The following is a 19,108-nucleotide window of genomic DNA, read 5'->3' on the forward strand; positions in this document are numbered from 1 at the left end:
AGCATCATTCAACTTGTTAAGAGCCCAAACAGAACAAAAAGAGGGAAAAAGACTGAATTCTCTCTATCTGCCTTACAGCTTGAAACATCAGTTTTCTCCTACCCTTGGGCTGGAACTTACACCATTGTTGCTCCTACTCCTCAGGCCTTCAGACTGACTGGAATTTACACCACAGGTCTTCCCAGGTCTCCAGTTTGCAGATGGTGGGACTTCTCAGCCTCCGTGATTACATGAGCCAGTTTCTTACAAAAAAATCTCGTTCTAGATATAGATATACATATGTATTTAGATATATATCTATGTAACTCTCCATCCTTTTGTTTCTATTTCTCTGGAGAGCCCTGAGTAATACAAACAAGGACGGCGGTAAAAAGAAAAGAAGGTGTGTTTTTGGAAATTAGATGATGAAAAAAGAAACGAAAAAGAAAGTTTCAGATTCTGTAAGGTTCTTATATACATAAAGAAATTTAAGATTTTGTAAGAACTTATATATATATATATACTCAAATACATACACACACACACACACACACACACACAACCCTACTTGAGAAACACAAAATCCTCTCCCTCAAAAGGTGAAAAAAAGCCATCCAACAAACAAACCATATTGTGCTACACTGACAGAGGAGGACATTCTTGAATTAGTAATCTCATAAAACCCCCTAAAACAACAGCCCTGCTCATAGTCACACATAGTTGTTGCAATCTTCATCAATATAAAATTTCTAAAATAAAAAATAACGTTAGGACAATTAAGCTAATGAAAAGCACCCCCAAAAAACCAACAACAAAGTAGAAGATTTTAATAAATATTCCAAACTGGATTGTATCTCTTTTTTTTTTTTTTTTTTTTGAGACAGGGTCTCACTCTGTCACCCAGGGTGGAATGCGGTAGCGCGATCTCAGCTCACCCCAACCTCCACCTCCTGGGCTCTCAAGTGATCCTCCCACCTCAACCTCCTCAGTAGCTGGGGCTACAGGCACACACCACCATATCCGGCTAATTTTTGTATTTTTTGTAGAGAATGAGTTTTGTCATGTTGCCCAGGCTGGTCTCAAACCCCTGGGCTCAAGTCATCTGCCCACCTCAGCCTCCCAAAGTTCTGGCATTACAGACATGAGCCACTGCACCCGGCCTGAATTGTATCTCTTTAAACAAGCACTTAGGAGTATGAAAACCATCATAAATCAGAAATGTAAACCTAAAAATAGAATGGGCAAAAATAAATAAATAAATAAGAGAAAAGGTGAGGACTAAATTCCTGCTCAAAAATAGAGTAAAACCTTAATAAAAGGCACTGAGGAAAACAGGAAAAGAACCAAGAGAATGAAAATGAGATAACGCGGTAAAAAAAATAATCACAGGAACAGTTGGTAAAATGGAAGCTAAACAGAGAAGGTATAATTATATGAGTAACTGAAGTCCCTGCAGAAGAAAAAAAAAATATTAGAACAGAATTAATATTTAAAACTATAATCCAAAAAAAAAATTTGCAGAAACAAAAAAAAAAATCTGATTCTACATATTAAGAGAACCCACTAATGTAGCAAGGAAAATTGACCTGTTAAAATCAATTCTAAAATACATTATAGTAAAACTATTAGACTTTAAAAATATGAGAAGGAAAAGATCCAAGAATTCCAAACAAAAGATTCAAGCAACTTACAGGGGCAAGAAAATTAAGACTGGCATCAGACTTCTCAAAACAACAAAACATATAGAAAGCAAGGCCACATTATAAAAAGGGAAAATGTGAACCAAGGACTTATTTCCACCCAACCTGTACTACCAATATTAAGGCTACAGGAGAACAATTTTTAATATGCAGGAACTCAAGGAAAATTGTGGTCACCATGAGTTCTTCTTAAGAAATCCGCTAAAAGCTGAGCTATATCTAACCAATAGGTAAACTTCAGCAAAAGAACAGGTGGTGAAATTTTAATATATTTAATTGTAGATCTAAGAGCAAAACGAAGTTGCAATTAAGGATTGAGGATGAAACAGACATAATGCAACTGAAGAAAATGGAAAAATAGAAAAAGAAAAATGTAAAATAAACTTTTGTTGAACTAGCAATAGATAAGAATTATAGGACACCATTAAAAACAACATAATAGATAGTATAAACTTAAATAAGAAAACAAAGAAATGAGGACATTTAAAAAAGGCATAAACACACAAGTAGCTGCTACAACAACAAACAGCAAAGCCTAAATATCCAAAAAAAAAAAATAATTTAAAGATGAAAAGGCAAAGAAAGCACATCATAGAGAAATAAAGAAAAATAGAACAATGTACACAGTATTTATAACATAAGAGTTGAAATCAACCATAAGTCATTAAAAATTTTTTTCATTTGGCTATTAAAAAATACCTAATAAATGCTTACTCAAGAGATAACCTAAAACAGTATAGACCAAAAAGCTAAAAAAAAAAAAAATTTTAAAAATTTTAAAAAAAAGGGATAAGCAAAGGCATACAAAGCAAATAGAAACAGTAAGGAAGCAAGAGTAATGATCTTGATACTAAAGAAGACTCAAGTCAAAAAGCCTTAAATATGACACAGAGAAACACTGTTTAACGTTAGAAGCTGCAATTCACATGAAGACATAACCATTGTGTATGCCTATCATCACATAGCAACTACTTTTAAAAAGCAGAAACTACAGGGATGTACAGACACAGGAACATAACTTTAATAATACGTAAGACTGAAAACACTTATAAACTTAACTGAAAACTACATACCCTGATAATAAAAACTGTACCTCCTTCTCAAATGGACATCAATATTGACCAAAAAAAGTGCACACATATTAGGTAATTTAAAAAGCAACAGTATATTTTATGAAGTAGTAATAATGCAAACACTCTGATCATAATTCTAACAAAACTAGATATTAACAAAACCAAAAACAAAAATGGCATTCTACCTCAAAATTATACATTTTCCAAAAAAAAGATACAAAATTATACATTTAATAACCTGAACAGAGGAAAATCTGTAGCCTTGAATATTTATATCAATAGTAAATTCATAATTCAAAAAGAACAAACTAAACTAAAACAGAGACTAGAAATAATAAAGACAAAATAAATCAGCTGGGTGGAGAATTTGAAAAATCACATCATAAATCAAAATCCTGGAATTTTTTTAAGTAAATGAACAAGGTTAATCCAGAAAAAAAAAAGGAGAAAGCACAAATTCAAAATAAGAAGCGACAAGGGAGACGACACATTTCAACAATATAAAAACACGTATTACAAAGATTATTTATTGCAGTGTTATTTATAATTGGAAAATACAATCAAATAACCTGAATGTCCACAAATGGGAAAGTGATTGAATAAACAAGCTGTAGATCCACACAATGGAGTACTATGCAGCTCTAAAAATTAATAAAGAGATCTCTATATCATTATAAAATATAGATATCCAGTATATACTGTTAAGTGGGAAAAACAAAATACAAAAGAATATATGCAGTGTTCTACTTTTTGTATAGGAAAGAAGATATACATTTATCTGTCCATTTTGTGTACAGAGAACCAAAAGAACTATATACATGAGAAACTAATCAGGGTAATCGCCTAGGAAGCAGAGGATAAGGGATGGAGAAGATGAGTGGAGAAGTGGTAGAAAAGATGGGAGGTATGATCAACACTTTTCTGTGTATAGCTTTCTGTATGGTTCTGACTTTTGGAACCATGTTAATGCTTAATATACTCAAAGAAATATGGAGATCCACAAAGATGAGAAAGCAAAAAAATTCTAAGATGGAAATCAAACAAAACAAATGTCTCTATTGGTATTTCAAATGACTCAGGGAAAATTTAGGAAGAAAGGAAGACCTAACCACCAAAGTAACTTTTGAACACAGTATTTTTACTACGTATTCTCAGGACGTAAACAAAAGAGAACCGTAAGTAAACACTGAGTTCCAGTAAGTGGGTTTGCTTTTTATAGTGTTAACGATTAGCAATTCTAAACTACTTTTTGTATATTCTAAGATTGAGCAAATAAGTAAGTATACTGTGAACAACAGAAACCAGACTTCCTACTGTTAAAGGTAGTTACAAATACAGAAAGTGCAGAAGGAGGCTAGAATGAAACCGGTAATGATGGCTGGCACAGGAATATGTCTTCATAGTTTTTTTTTTGCTTTTGCTTTTGTTTTTTAAGATGGAGTCTTGCTGTGTCACCCAGGCTGGAGTGCAGTGGCAGGATCTCAGCTCACGGCAACCTCTGCCTCCTGGGTTCAAGCAATTCTCCTGCCTCAGTCTCCCAAGTAGCTGGGGTTAGAGGCGCATACCACAGTGCCCAGCTAATTTTTGTATTTTTAGTAGAGACAGGGTTTCACCATGTTGGCCAGGCTGGTCTCAAACTCTTGACCTCAACTACTCCACCTGCCTCAGCATCTGAAAGTGCTGGGATCACAGGCATGAGCCACCACATCCAGCGTATTCATAGTTTTTATACAGAGATAGATACAGGGATACATGCATGCATGCATGCGTGTGTGTGCACATGGCCTGGCATGTGTGCATGTGTGTATGCATACCCTGGCTCTGTACACTTGGAGGGCTCTGATGGTTAATTTCAGTAATTTCAGGTGTTGACTTGACTGGGCCACAGTGTGTCCAGATATTTGGTTAAACATTTTCTTGTTTTCTGTAAGGGTGTTCTGGATAAGATTTACATTTTAACTGGTAGAGTAAATCAGTTTGCCCTCCGTAATGTAGGTGGGCCTCATCAAATCAGTTGAAAGCATGAATAGAACAAAAAGACTGACTCTCAGTAAGAGGCATTCCTCCAGCAGGACTGCCTTCAGACTTCATTTACAACATCAGCTCTTCCACAACATCAGCTCTTCCACAACATCAGCTCTTCCTGCCTGATGGCCTTCAAACTAGAACATCGGCTCTCGCTGGGTCTCCAGCCTGCTTGCTGACTCTGCAGATTAGACTTACCAGCCTCCATGATCATGTAAGCAAATCCCTTTAAATAAATAAATAAATAAATAGACATCTCTCAGTAACATGAGTGCCCAGATCTTGATTTCTAAATAACATTCGCACTAAAAAGAATTAGGGCTGCTTCAAAATATGACAGATTTCAAGGCTGGATAAGGTAAGTACAAGATGATTCTGAAACACTTGTTGCCAGAATATAAGAAAAGGCTCAGGCCGGACGCAGTGGCTCACACCTGCAATCCCAGCACTTTGTGGGGCTGAGGCGGGTAGATCACTTGGGGTCAGGAGTTTGAGACCAGCCTGGTCAACATGGTGAAACCCCGTCTCTACTAAAAATAGTATGAGTATACATCACCAGTAAAGGAACAAAACAATAGTATGGGTGTCCTGACAAGAGATTCTGAAGACACATCACTTCTGTAGTATTCCAGCCAGAAATGCATAACCTGAATCTAATCATGAGGAAATAGCAGACAAACTCAAATGGCAAAAATATTTCTAAAAAATAACTGACTGGAATTCTTTAAAAAATGTCGTTTATCAGCTGGGCACGTGGCTTTTGTCTGTAATCCCAGCACTTTGGAAGGCTGAGGTGGGAGGACTGCTTGAGGCCAGGAGTTCAAGGCCAGCCTTGGCAACATAGTGAGATCTCATCTCTTTAAAAAAAAAAAAAAAAAAAAGTCATATTATGAAACACAAAGGAAGACTGAGGAAGTGTTCTGTATTAAGGAATCTAAAGAGACATGAAAAACCAAAAGTAACACATATAATCCTGAACTGGAACCTAAACCAGGGGAAACAGTTTCTCTTTCACTTAAAAGGAAATTAGGAAATACTGCAAAATTTAAATAAAGTCTATAGAGTACTGCATCAATGTTAACTTCCTGATATTGATGATTATAGTGTGGTTATATATTTTTTTAAAATCCTTATTTAGGGAGACATACTTAGGAATAAAGGGACATAAGTATTTAGGGGCTAAGGGGCATAATGTCTACAAATTACTCCCAAATGGTTCAGAAACAAATACTGTCTCATGAAAATATGAAACCAAATATGGTAAAAAGTTAATATTAGGAGAATGTGGAGTGAAACCTATACAGTAATTCTTTGAATTATCTTTGCAATTTTTCTATAAGTCTGAAATTATTTCAAAATAAAATAAATTTAGGTAAAATTACAGTCATCTGTGACAAGCTTTTCTACGTTATTTCTCAACATATGTCCAAACCCACATACGTATTATAAAAACCAAAGGCAAACACTTAAGAAAACCCTCAAGTTATTCTTTTCCTGTACCCTCTACATGCAATGGCACGTAGCCTGCTGATTCTACCCTCTTCTCAACAGCACTATTGCCTCAATTACCATATTACCTTGGAAACATTTCCTGACTCCAGACTCACCCGCCTTTACCCACTTGCAAAATTAATTCTTTCACTCCATTTGAAAATCCCGACTGGTACTCCACAGCCAATTCTTTTACAAGACTTAAGTCTTTTCCAGATCATCCTCCTGCCTCTCTCTCCACTTCATGTTTTTCTCATTAGCAAGAAACCAAGTGCAACTCTCTGAACTTGCAATACTGTTTCACGGTTTGAGCCCTGGCCTATGATGTCATCTTCGCTGAAATATCATTACTACAATCCTTTGTCCATGAAATTCCTACTCATGCTTTAACCCTATCTTAGATTCACCTTCTCTGTGAAACCTTCCCTGACACAACACTCAAGGTGAGGATGAGTACCCATTCTCTCCCTCCTCAGTGCTACCATTTACCTTCCACTCTATTATGATTATCATTCATCATTATCCATCTCCCCTTCTCACAAGAGCTCACTGACAGAAGGAACCATGTCATTTTTACTTGTTGAATTACTTAAGATATAATATGAACTCAAATAGCGTTTATTACAATGAGTAATTATATGTAGCCAGGTGTGGTGGCTCACACCTGTAATCCCAGCACTTTGGGAAGCTAAGGCAGGAGGATTGCTTGACCCCAAGAGTTCAAGACCAGCCTGGGCAAAATAGTGAGACCTCATCTCTTAAAAAAAAAAAAAAAAAAAAAAGCTGGGCATGGTAGCACATGTCTACAGCCCTAGCTACTTGCGAGGCTGAGGTGGGAGGAGCACTTGAGCCCAGGAGTTTGAGGTTACAATGAGCTACAATCGTGCCACTGCACTCTAACCCGGGCAACACAGAGAGATCCTGTATCTAAAAAGTAATTTTTTAAAATTATATGTACATATACATACACATGACCTGAGCGTATAGCAAAGGGTAGATGTTAAGAAAGCCTCAATCTGTATGTTGACAAGTAAAATCTACGAAAATGAAAAAATAAATTTCAGTCTGAAAAATATTTAAATAGGGGAGATGACCCGTGCTCTTACTTGTAATTTAATATGTAAGAACAAGTCTTAGACTTAATTATTTTACACTCATGTTTGAAAAAAAATCTGATGCAGTTTTTTTTTTTAATTTTTATTTGCTATCGTTTGATGATCCAGAACACTTTGTGGTTCACAGGCTTTACAATCATGAGTTGGGACCAAAATAAATGTATGTAAATAGAATAATATAAAACCATATTTTACCAAGTAGTTTTACTTGGTAATATTTAATTACAAGGATCATCTTTTTGGTCAAAGCATTTTAAAAGCAGTAATTCCTGATTTAAAATCAAGTCTATAAAAATATCTAATTAGGTCTTAATCGTATTTTCTTGATCTAAAACCAAACTGATTATATAATCTTCTATCAGAAAAATGTTTAAAAGAAAACATTGCAAATGTTGCACTTGCCCTCCTTTCTAAGGGACAAATGAAATTATTTTCTAATAATTTACATTATTACAGGGACAAATGAAATTATTTTCTAATCCTAAAACAGAGATCCTTAAATCAGTAAAGACATGATAATCTATATGAAAGCTTCTGTGAAAAAAAAATACCATGACACACAAATATCCACAACCATACTTACAGAAATTAGCACTGCTTTTCCTGTCTTCTTGTGTTTTAATACCCCATTCTCCTGGTTTTTCCGAGGACCTTCTGATGTTCACTTTGTGTTAGACTTTTTGGGGGACTTGGCGTAATTTGATCCTTGTTTACCTGGCCCTTCCCACATTTCCATTGTAGCCTACATTTCCAGGCATAAAATTTAGCATCTATTAAAAACATGTGCTTTACAAAGTCAGGCACTGAGCCAGTTTTTATTTACCATTGTGTGTGTGTCCCTTCCCTACAAGTCCCAAGCATACTGTCAGTGAACATAAGACAAATGGCTAAGTTTGGAGATAATTTTAAGGGCTAATTTTTAAAAGATTTATTTTCTTTTGAAATAAGGAAAGTGATTTTTTTCCATGGTCCCTTCTGTCAGTAAGCTCATTTTCCAAACTTGTAATATGACACATATGCCAAATATAGAAGCATAAAGGGTAACTTCAAAATCTGCCCTCAATGTTTGAGTACAGAGACTTGCCCCACCCCTGCTCATCAGAGACTCCATGGGAGTCAGTATCTTTATCTCTTGCCAGAATAACGGAGATCCAGTCATGGCATACAAATTTGGAAATGAAACTGTAAGTATTAATTGTAAGTGGACCTTTGAGCAATACAGGGATTATGGGCACCTGCCCTCCACATAGTCAAAAATCCACATGTAACTTTAGACTCCCCAAAAACTCAGCTACTAAGAGCCTACTGCTGACCAGAGCCTTACCAATAACATAAAAGCAATTAACATATATTTTGTATATGTACTATATACAATATTCTTACAATAAAGCTAGAGAAAATAAAATCTTATTAAGAAAATCAAAAGAAGAGAACATATATTTACTATTCATTAACTGGAAGTGGATCATCAAAAATGTCATCATCCTTGTTGTCCTTACATTGAGTCAGTTGAGAAAGTGGAGGAAGAGCATAGGTTGGCCTTGCTGTCTCAGGGGTGACAGATATAGAAGAAAAGCCACATAAAGTGAACCCATCTGGTTCAAACCTATTGTTCAAGGATCAACTGTACAATCATACTAGTAAGTCCACAGAAAACTGTTGGCATAATAAAATTAACGCCTTCTCATGGCCTTAGAAATCCTGTCATGATCAAATTTCTTCAAAATTCTTAGATTCCATAAAAATATATATTAAATAAAAGTTACAGCTTATACATTTAGAAAAACAAAATTTGACAAATACTTTGACAATTATCTAATAATGTTCTTATTACCATTCCTAGAGATTAACCTAATATGAAGCATCAGCCCCTTTAAAGTAGTCCCCTCAGTCATGCCAGTTTCTGTAAGAAACTAGAAACTTATTGCTCAATAAATTACTATGTGTAGGGAAAAAGGTCAGTGTTATTTTATAATTCTTTCTGTGCTTTGGAGTCATAATATAATAAACCAAATTGAGTATATGGCCCTAAAATAAATAATGAACTAGAGCACCTAATTTCTTCTTCCTCAGAGGAAAGGCTTGTTGTCACAAAGTTAATTGAATTCTTATCTTTGAGTCTATTTTTTCTCTATGTTCTTTATTAACTGACCTCTTTTCTCCTTCTTTTCTTCCTCTGCCTTGCCCTTGTTTCCTTATCCCTAACTGCTTTTATTATTAGAAACTAAAAGTCTGTCAGTCTCTTAAATTAAATACATTAACTACTTACATGCCAAATGTTTACACCAGTTTTATCATAAGAAATTCAAGAGTGTCTCATTTATTAATCACGACTAATGTTTGATTTCTCTGCTGTAGCAGTAAATTATTATCTATATTTGTGCCAACTATGTATCTTAGTATCTGACAAAAGTAAACACTTGAAGTGAGATTAAGACTATTAATTCAACAAAAAATTCTACAGTATCAATGGATTATATAGGATGCTATAAGCTCTGTACTGTTCCTGCAACCACCTTTTAAAAAAATGAATAGAGAATTTTTTTTAAATCTTTGAGAGAATAATCCTGAATTCTGTTATTTCATATTGTCTACAGAAATTTAATTATTGCCACAAAATGTTTTCTTCTTTTTGCAAACCAGCTCATAGTTCATATAATGACTCTCCTGGATGAGTCATCTGCAGGAAGTACAAGGGTTTTTTTTTTTAATCTGCTAAGGTAAAAACTTTGAAGTATAAAGTTAAAAGCTGCACAGCTGGAAGCATTCTGGGAAAGAACTTTAAAAGTGACTGAAACCACTGGTATTCACTTATATTTTAACCCAGCTACATATTAGAATCATGTGGGGAGCTTTTAAAAAATATAAATGTGAGAGCCCCAGTTCAAATCAACTGAATGACAATCTCTGGGTTTAGACCTAGGCACAGGAATTATTTCAGAGCTCCCCAGGTAAACAACATATGCAGCTAGGATTCAAAACCACTGGCCAAGTCTTTATCATTATTAAAAAAGATTAAAACAATAAGGCATCATTTAGCACTACTAACGCTTTATTCTTAAAGAAATGCCATTTAACTACATGCAAACCTTAAATTATCTACTATTCCAATGTTTAAGTCCAATACTCAACAAAGAGTAGATGCTCCACAATCAGTGACTGGTGATACCGATATATTAACAACCAAATTTACAATCATTACCTTACTTTAGAAGGACAATCAAACTATTCTGGTGCAGAACATATTATTTTGACATTTTTCAATAGTTCCAGCTTCACATCTTCTGAAACAACTGATGATCCAGTCAAATACCTAACAGCTTGCAGATTACAAGGTGATGAGATACATGGCCTTGAGATGAACGATTGGGGCATTTCAGACAGAAGAACAAATTGATCAAGGTCATGGTATACAGACAGTAGAAACGCAGAATCCTATAGAATAGAATTCTATAGAACATCAAATGGTGTAACAGAGACACACAGGAGTAGCTGGAAGAGGAGAGAAAAGCTAAGATTCTTCACAGATTAAGAAGCTCTCTGAATAACAGACGAAGAAACTTAGATGATGATCTACAGGCAACAGAGAGTCACTGGAGGTTTTCTAAAAGGAGTGACTTGGTGTTCTACTTCCTGGAAGACGGAGTAGATACAATTTTTCCTATTCCTCTCACTAAGTACAAATAAAAGTGCTACACATTACGTATAAAACAAGCCTAAGAAGTCTGTGAACGGTAGAGAAAGGAACGCAGACTGACTAGGCGCCTCAGGACCTAAGATTAAGTTTCCCTTGAGTTTTCTTTTTGCCTAATTACATCTCAGACTTGCAGCTGTAAAACTGGCAACCTGGAAATAACAATAGGAGAAGACAAAAATAAAGCCCCAACAAAAGCCGCCAGTCAAAAGACCAGGAAGGAGCAGTCCAGCAAGAAAAAAAACTTTAGACAAAAAAAGTGCTACTCTAGCCCAAAATACACAAAACACTGGCCTCACCCTCACCCATGCCAGAAGGTCAAGTGGAGGGCCTAGACTTCCATTCTTGAAAGTCTGTAAGGAGGCATATAACACCCCTCAGGAGTGTGAAGTGAGAGAAAGCCAAGTAGGGATCCAACACATTCATCTAGTAATGATCTCCCACCTCCAACATCCCCCATCCCTGTTGTGTGAGTGGAGCCCAGTGGAGCCCACATGGGGCGCTGTTAGAATGATCTGACAATGATTTTAAAGCAGCCATGATGAAAATGCTTCCACAAGGAATTATGAACATGTTTAAAACAAAACAACAGAAACCCTCACTAAGAAAACAGACAATCTTGGCAAACAAACAGAAAATATAAGTGAACCAAATGGAAACTTTAGAACCAAAAAATACAATAATTAAATAAAAGTGCAGTAAATGGGATCAAAAGCAGAATGAGGGCACAAACAAAGGAAATCAATAAAATAGAATATAGTAGAAGTTGCATGATAATATCAAGAACACAGGTGGAAGAACAAATGAACAGATCCTCAAGGACCAGTGAGACTATATGAAAGATCAAACATTCGTTTCACTGGAGTCCCAGAAGCAGAGGAGAAAGGGAGGGGAGGACTGAAAAAGTACTTGAAGAAATTAAGGGCTAAAAACTTCCCCAATTTGGCAAAGAACCCAAACATAAAGAAGGTGAATGAAGCGGAAAGAGGAGGGACACACACACAAAAAATCTGTGCCAAGTTACACCCTAATTAAACTTTTGAAAACTAAGGACAAAGAAAGCATTCAGAAAATAAATGAAATCTTATCTACAAGAGAAAACAAAAATAATTCAAATGAAAGCAGATTGCTCATCAAAAGCCACCAAATGAAGTGGCTCATGATGGGGGCTCAAGCAGGAAGATTGCTCGGGCCAGTTCAACACCAGTCTTGGCAATATAGCAAGACTCTCATCTTTAAAAAAAAAAATTTAGGGCCGGGCACAGTGGCTCACGCATGTAATCCCAGCACTTTGGGAGGCCAAGGCAGGCAGATCACGAGGTCAGGAGATCGAGACCATCCTGGCTAACACGGTGAAACCCTGTCTCTACTAAAAATACAAAAAATTAGTCAGGCATGGTGGTGGGCACCTGTAGTCCCAGCTACTGGAGAGGCTGAGGCAGGAGAATGGCATGAACCCAGGAGGCGGAGCCTGCAGTGAGCTGAGATCATGCCATTGCACTCCAGCCTGGGTGAAAGAGCGAGACTCTGTCTCATAAAAAAAAAAAAAAAAAAAAAAAAAAAATTAAGAACAGGCAGGAAGGCCTAGAGGGAGCAATTGAGCAAGAGGAAGAAATAAGAGGCATATATGTAAGAAAAGAAGTCAAATTATCTGCTTTCATTATAATATGATTGTATACCTAGAAAACACTAAAGCCTTCATCAAAAGGCTCCTAGAACTGATAAATGGGCTCAGTAGAGTTTCAGGATACAAAATCAATGTACAAAAATCAGTAGCACTTCTATATGCCAATAACATTCCAGGTGAGAGCCAAATCAAAAATACTATCCCATTTACAATAGCCACACACACACAAATAAAATACCTAGGAATACATCTAACCAAGGAGGTAAAAGATCCCTACAAAAAGAACTACAAAACACTACTTAAACAAGTTATAGAGAACTAATGGAAAAACATTACATGTTCATGAATTGGAAGAATCAACATCATTAAAATGGCCATACTGCCCAAAGCAATCTACAGATTTAATGCAATTCCTATCAAACAACCAATGTCATTTTTCACCGAATTAGAAAAAACTATTCTAAAATTCATCTGGAACCAAAAAACGACCCAAGTACCCAAAGCAATTCTAAGCAAAAAGAACAAAGCCAGAGGTATTACATTACTCAACTTCAAACAACACTATAAGGCTACAGTAACCAACACAGCATGGTACTGGTACAAAAACAGACACATGGACAAATGGAACAGAAAAGTGAACCCCAAAATAAAGACAAACCTCAGCCATCTGCTCTTCAACAATACAAGCAATGGGAAAGGACTCCCTATTCAAATAAATGGTGCTGGGATAATTGGCTAGCCACGTGCAGAAGAATGAAACCGGACAGTACCTTTTACCACATACAAAAATTAACTCAAGATGAATTAAAGACTTAAATGTAAGACCTAAAAGCATAGAAATCCTAAAAGAAAACCTAGGAAATACCATTCTAGACATCAGCCTTGGCAAACAATTCATGACTAAGTCCTAAAAAGCAACTGCAACAAAAACAAAAATTGACAAGTGGTACCTAATTAAACTAAAGAGCTTCTGCACAGCAAAAGAAACTATCAACACAGTAAACAGACAACCTACAAAATGGAAGAAAACATTCACAAATTATGTATCTGACAAAGGTCTAATATCCAGAATCTATAAGGAACTTAATTCAACAAGCAAAAAACAACCCTATTAAAAAGTGGGCAATAGACATGAACAGACATACAAGCAGCCAACAAACTTGAAAAAAATGCTCAATATCACTAGTCATCAGAGAAATGCAAACATACCTGTCAGAATGGCTATTATTAAAAAGTCAAAAAAAATGACAGATGCTGGCAAGGCTGCAGAGAAAGGGAAACGTTTATATACTGTTAGTGGGAATGTAAACTGGTTCAGCCAGTGGGGAAAGCAGTTTGGAGATTTCTCAAATAACTTAAAACAGGACTACCATTCGACCCAGCAATCCCATTACTGGGTATATATCCAAAAGAAAATAAATTGTTCTACCAAAAAGACACATGCACTTTTATGTTCATTGCAACACTATTCACAATAGCAAAGACATGGAATCAATCTAGGCGCCCATCAATGGTGGACTGGATAAAGAAAATGTGGTACAAATATACCATGGAATACTATGTAGCCATAAAAAAGAAGGAAATCAAGTCCTTTGCAGCAATACGGATGCAGCTAGAGGACATCATCGTAAGTGAATTAACAAAGAAACAGAAAACCAAATACCGCATGTTCTCACTTGTAAGTGGGAGCTAAACTACGGGTACACATGGACATAAAGATAACAAGAGACACTGGGGCTACTAGAGGGGAGAGGGTGGGTGGGGGCTAAGGGCTGAAAAACAACCTATTGGGTACTTTACTCACTACCTGGGTGACAGGACCATTCATACCCCAAACTTCAGCATCATGCACTACACCCATGTAACAAACTACATATGTACCCCATGAATCTAAAATAAAAGTTTAAATTATTAAAAATATATATATATGTGTGTGTGTGTATATATATATATACACACACACACACACACACACACACACACACACATATGAGGTGGTGTACACTTGTATCCTAGCTACTTGGGAGGCTCCAGCAGGAGCCTCACTAAGCCCAGGACCTTGGGGCTGCAGTGAGCTATGATCTTGCCACTACATTACAGCCTGGGTGACAGTACAAAACTCTGTCTCTAAATCTCTAAAAAACTGAATGAATTAATTAATTTTTAAATAAAACAAAACCAGCTGGATATAGTGGCTCACACCTGTAATCCCAGCACTTTGTGAGGCCAAGGCAGGTGAATTGCTTGAGATCAGGAGTTCAAAACCAGCCTGGCCAACATGGTGAAACCCCGTCTCTTACTAAAAATACAAAAAAATAGCCAGGCATGATGGCCCACGCCTGTAGTCCTAGCTACTCGGGAGGCTGAGACAGGAGAATCACTTGAACCCAAGAGGTGGAGGCTGCAGTGAGCCGAGATCACACCACTGCACTACAGCCTGGGAGATACAGTGAGACTGTCTCAAAAAAAACAAACAAACAAAAAAACAAAAACAAACAAAAAAAAAACATGGAGGCCAGAAGGGAGTGGTACAATATTTTTCAAGTGATGAAGCAAGACTATCAACCCAGAATCCTCTACTCAGTAAAAATATATTATAGGCTAGAGGGAGAAATCAAAACATTCTCAAATGAAGAAAAACTAAGCAAAACTTTGTCCAACATATATACCTCAAAAGAATGGCTAAAAGAAATTTTCTAAATAGAAAGATAATGGTAAAAGAGGAAACCACAGAAGAGCAGGAACAAACAAAAAAAGGTAGTTAAGCAAAAATATGGGAAAATACAATAGGCTTCCCTTGTCTTGAGTTGTCTAAATTATGTTTGACACCTGAAGCAAGGATATAGCTGTCTGACATGATTCTAAATGTGTGTACAGGAAACACTGTAAGATGATTATATTACAAATGGGGTAAAGAGCCATAAAGGAGGTAAGGCTTCTACACTTCACTCAAACTGGTTAAATGATGACAACAGTAGACTGTAATAAATTATGTATATACAATTAATAGCTAGAGCAACCACCAAAAAAGATACACAAAGAGATACACTCAAAAACGAAACACATGAATCAAAATAGAATTCTAACATCGCTTGCTGGGTATGGTGGCTCATGCCTGTAATCCAGCATTTTGGGAGGTTAAGGCAGGAGTATTGCTTCTGTCCAGGAGTTTGAGACCAGCCTGGGCAACACAGCATGTTGGCAACATAGCAAGACCCTGTCTCTACAAAATATTTTAAAAAATTAGCCAGATGAGCTGGGCACGTTGGCTCACGCCTGTAATCCCAGCACTTTAGGAGGCTGAGGCGGACGGATCATGAGGTTAGGAGTTCGAGACCAGCCTGGCCAATATGGTGAAACCCTGTCTCTATTGAAAATACAAAAATTAGCCAGGTGTGGTGGCACATGCCTGTAGTCCCAGCTACTCAGGAGGCTAAGGCAGAAGAATCACTTGAACCCGGGAGATGGAGGTTGCAGTGAGCCGAGATTGTGCCACAGCACTTTAGCCTGGGCGACAGAGCAAGACTCTGTCTCAAAAAAAAAAAAAAAAAATTAGCCAGATATGGTGGCACACACCTATGGTCCTAGCTACTTGTGGGGGGCTGAGGTGGGAGGATCACTCAAGCCCAGAGGCTGCAGTGAGCTGTGATGGCACCAGTGCACTCCAGCCTGGGCAACAGAGTGAGACCCTGTCTCAAAAAAATAAAATATGCTCAAATAACCCATAAAAAGGGAGGAAAAAGAAAACAGACAAAAGAGAAACAGGGATGAACAGAAAATAAAATGGCAGATGTAAGCCCTAACATAGCAACAACTACAGTAAATATATTAGTCTAAATATATTCATTAAAAAACATGTTAATAGAGTAGATTAAAAAACATGACCCAACTAATTGCTCCCTACAAGAAACTCACTTCAAATATACTAAAAAGGCAACCTCAAAGTAAAAGGATGGAAAAAATAAATCATGTAAACATTAACCAGGCTGGGCACAGTGGCTCACGCCTATAATCGCAACACTTTGGGTGGCCAAGGCGGGCGGACCATGAGGTCAGGAGTTCGAGACCAGCCTGGTCAATGTGTCGAAACCCCGTCTCTACTAAAAATACAAAAATTAGCTGGGTGTGGTGGCATGCGTCTGTAATCCCAGATACTCAGGAGGCTGAGGCAGGAGAATTGCTTGAACACAAGAGGCAGAGGTTGCAGTGAGTCAAGATCATGCCACTGCACTGCGGCCTGGGTGATAGAGTGAGACTCCAGCTCAAAAAAAAAAAAAAATTAACCAAAGAAAAGTGAGAATGGCTATACCAGAGACAGAGATGTACATTTTATAATGATAAAAGGGCCAATTCATCAAGAAGACATAGCAATCCTAAATGTGTACGCACCAAATAACAAAGTTGAAAAATATGTGAAGCAAAAACTAAATAACTAAAAAGACAAATGCACAGTTATAACTGCAGATATCTCTTCAGTATCTCTCGCTCTCTTTCTCTCTCGCTCAAGTGTTTATCACACAAGTGTCTATCGAACAACTACACAGAAAATCAACAAGGATACAGAAGAACTCAACACTACATCAACCAACCAGATCTAATCAACATTTATAAAACAGTCTACCACAAAACAGCAGAATATAAATTTCTCCCCAAATGCACATGGATCACAGACTAAGATAGATCATACCAAGATAGACCTGAGCAATAAAGCAAATCTCAACAAATTTAAAATAACAAAATCATACAGAATCTCTTCTCCGACCAATATGGACTCAAACTAGAAATCAATAACAGAAAGATAAAAGAACAATCTTCAACCACTTAGTAACCAAGTAACATTTCTAAAAAATCTCATGAGAAGGTGGCAGAGTGAAAGTAGGTTAATGGTAAAAACTTGTTGGAAAGATCTACTCAGCAGTCTGACCAAATCCAACTTTGAGGAGTTTATGAAATAGGAATTATTCTCCCATTATATATATTTTTTATTTTTTTCTCTGCTTTGTCCATGTTGAGGATGGTCTCCCACTTTCAGATTCCACTTGGGCATATATTCTTTTATTACCTACCCAGGTAATATTTATAACTACAATAGTGGTGAAGGCTGGGCACATATTTTTAAAGTATTAATTTTACTGATTTTTCTAATTGACAAATAATTGTACATATTCATGTAGTACATAGTAATGTTTTGATATATAATGCATGCTGATCAGATCGGGGTAGTTTTTTTTTTTTTTAATTCCAACGTTGTTTACATTATATAAGACCATTTTATCTAATAAAAGCCTAAGTCTAGATGCTGCATGAGGGATAAGCATATTAAAAAATAAATAAATGAAGCATAAGTTCTTATAACATTTACAAAAATCTAGAAAACTCAGCTTTAGAAGATGGAAGCTGCCCAAATATTTTGTTTGTTTTTGTTTTTGTTTTAAGAGACAGGGTCTTTCTTGCTCTGTCACCCAGGCAGGAATGCAGTGGCACCTTCTTAGTTAACTGCAGCCTAGAACTCTTTGTCTCACACAATCCCTCCCACATCAGCTCCTAAGTAGCTAGGACTACAGGCATGTACCACCACACCTGGCTAATTTGTTAAATTTTTTTTTTTTCTTTTTTTGTAGAGACAAGATCTCGTTATGTTGCCTAGGCAGGTCTTGAAGTCCTAGGCTCAAGGGATCCTCCTGCCTTGGTCTCCCAAAGGGCTAGGGTTATAGGCATGAACCACCGTGCCTGATTAAAGGATGTTATTTCTGACAATATTATTTAGGATGGTAAATAATTAGCAATGACTTAAATGTACGGCAGATACAGGAATAAACAGAAATTTACACTACCTAAGAGCCAAACAGGAAGTCTCAAGGAAAATAAAAAAATACATTGAACTGAATGAAAAATGAAACTACAATATATCCAAATATATGGAACATAGCTAAGACAATGCTGAAGGGAAATTTATAGCACTAAATGCATACATTAGAAAAGAGAAAAAATCTCAAACCAATAATTTAAGCTCCCATCTCAAGAGCAAAATAAACCCAAAGCAAGCAGAAGGGGGAAAAAAGGCAAAGAAAAACAGAGACGACACAGATTACCAGTATCTGGAATGCAACAGAGATCTCATGGCAGACTCTGCAGACAGCAAAATAGAGTACTATGAACACCTCTACACATTTTTAGACTAAATGGGCCACTTCCTCAAACTATCACAACCCATCTAATATAAAATAGATAATTTGAATAGTTCTTTAGTTATCAAGTAAAATAAATTCACAGTTTATAAAACTCGAAAAGAAAAAAGAAAAAAAGAAATCTCCAAGCCCAGGTGGAGAAGTCAACAAAATACTTTAAAAGGAATTAACACCAATTCTACACCAGAAACAGAAGAGGAGGAAACACTTTCCATT

General features: G+C 36.5%; 1 protein-coding gene across 2 annotated transcripts in view; it reads right to left on the reverse strand.

Annotated features, from left to right (window-relative positions):
• The window catches only part of SESTD1 (SEC14 and spectrin domain containing 1), a 162,290-nt gene that overhangs the window by 126,714 nt on the left and 16,468 nt on the right, over nucleotides 1-19,108 (reverse strand). The window lies entirely within an intron of this gene.

This window comes from Pan paniscus, chromosome 13 (assembly GCF_029289425.2).
Source record: "Pan paniscus chromosome 13, NHGRI_mPanPan1-v2.0_pri, whole genome shotgun sequence".
Classification (NCBI taxonomy): domain Eukaryota; kingdom Metazoa; phylum Chordata; class Mammalia; order Primates; family Hominidae; genus Pan; species Pan paniscus.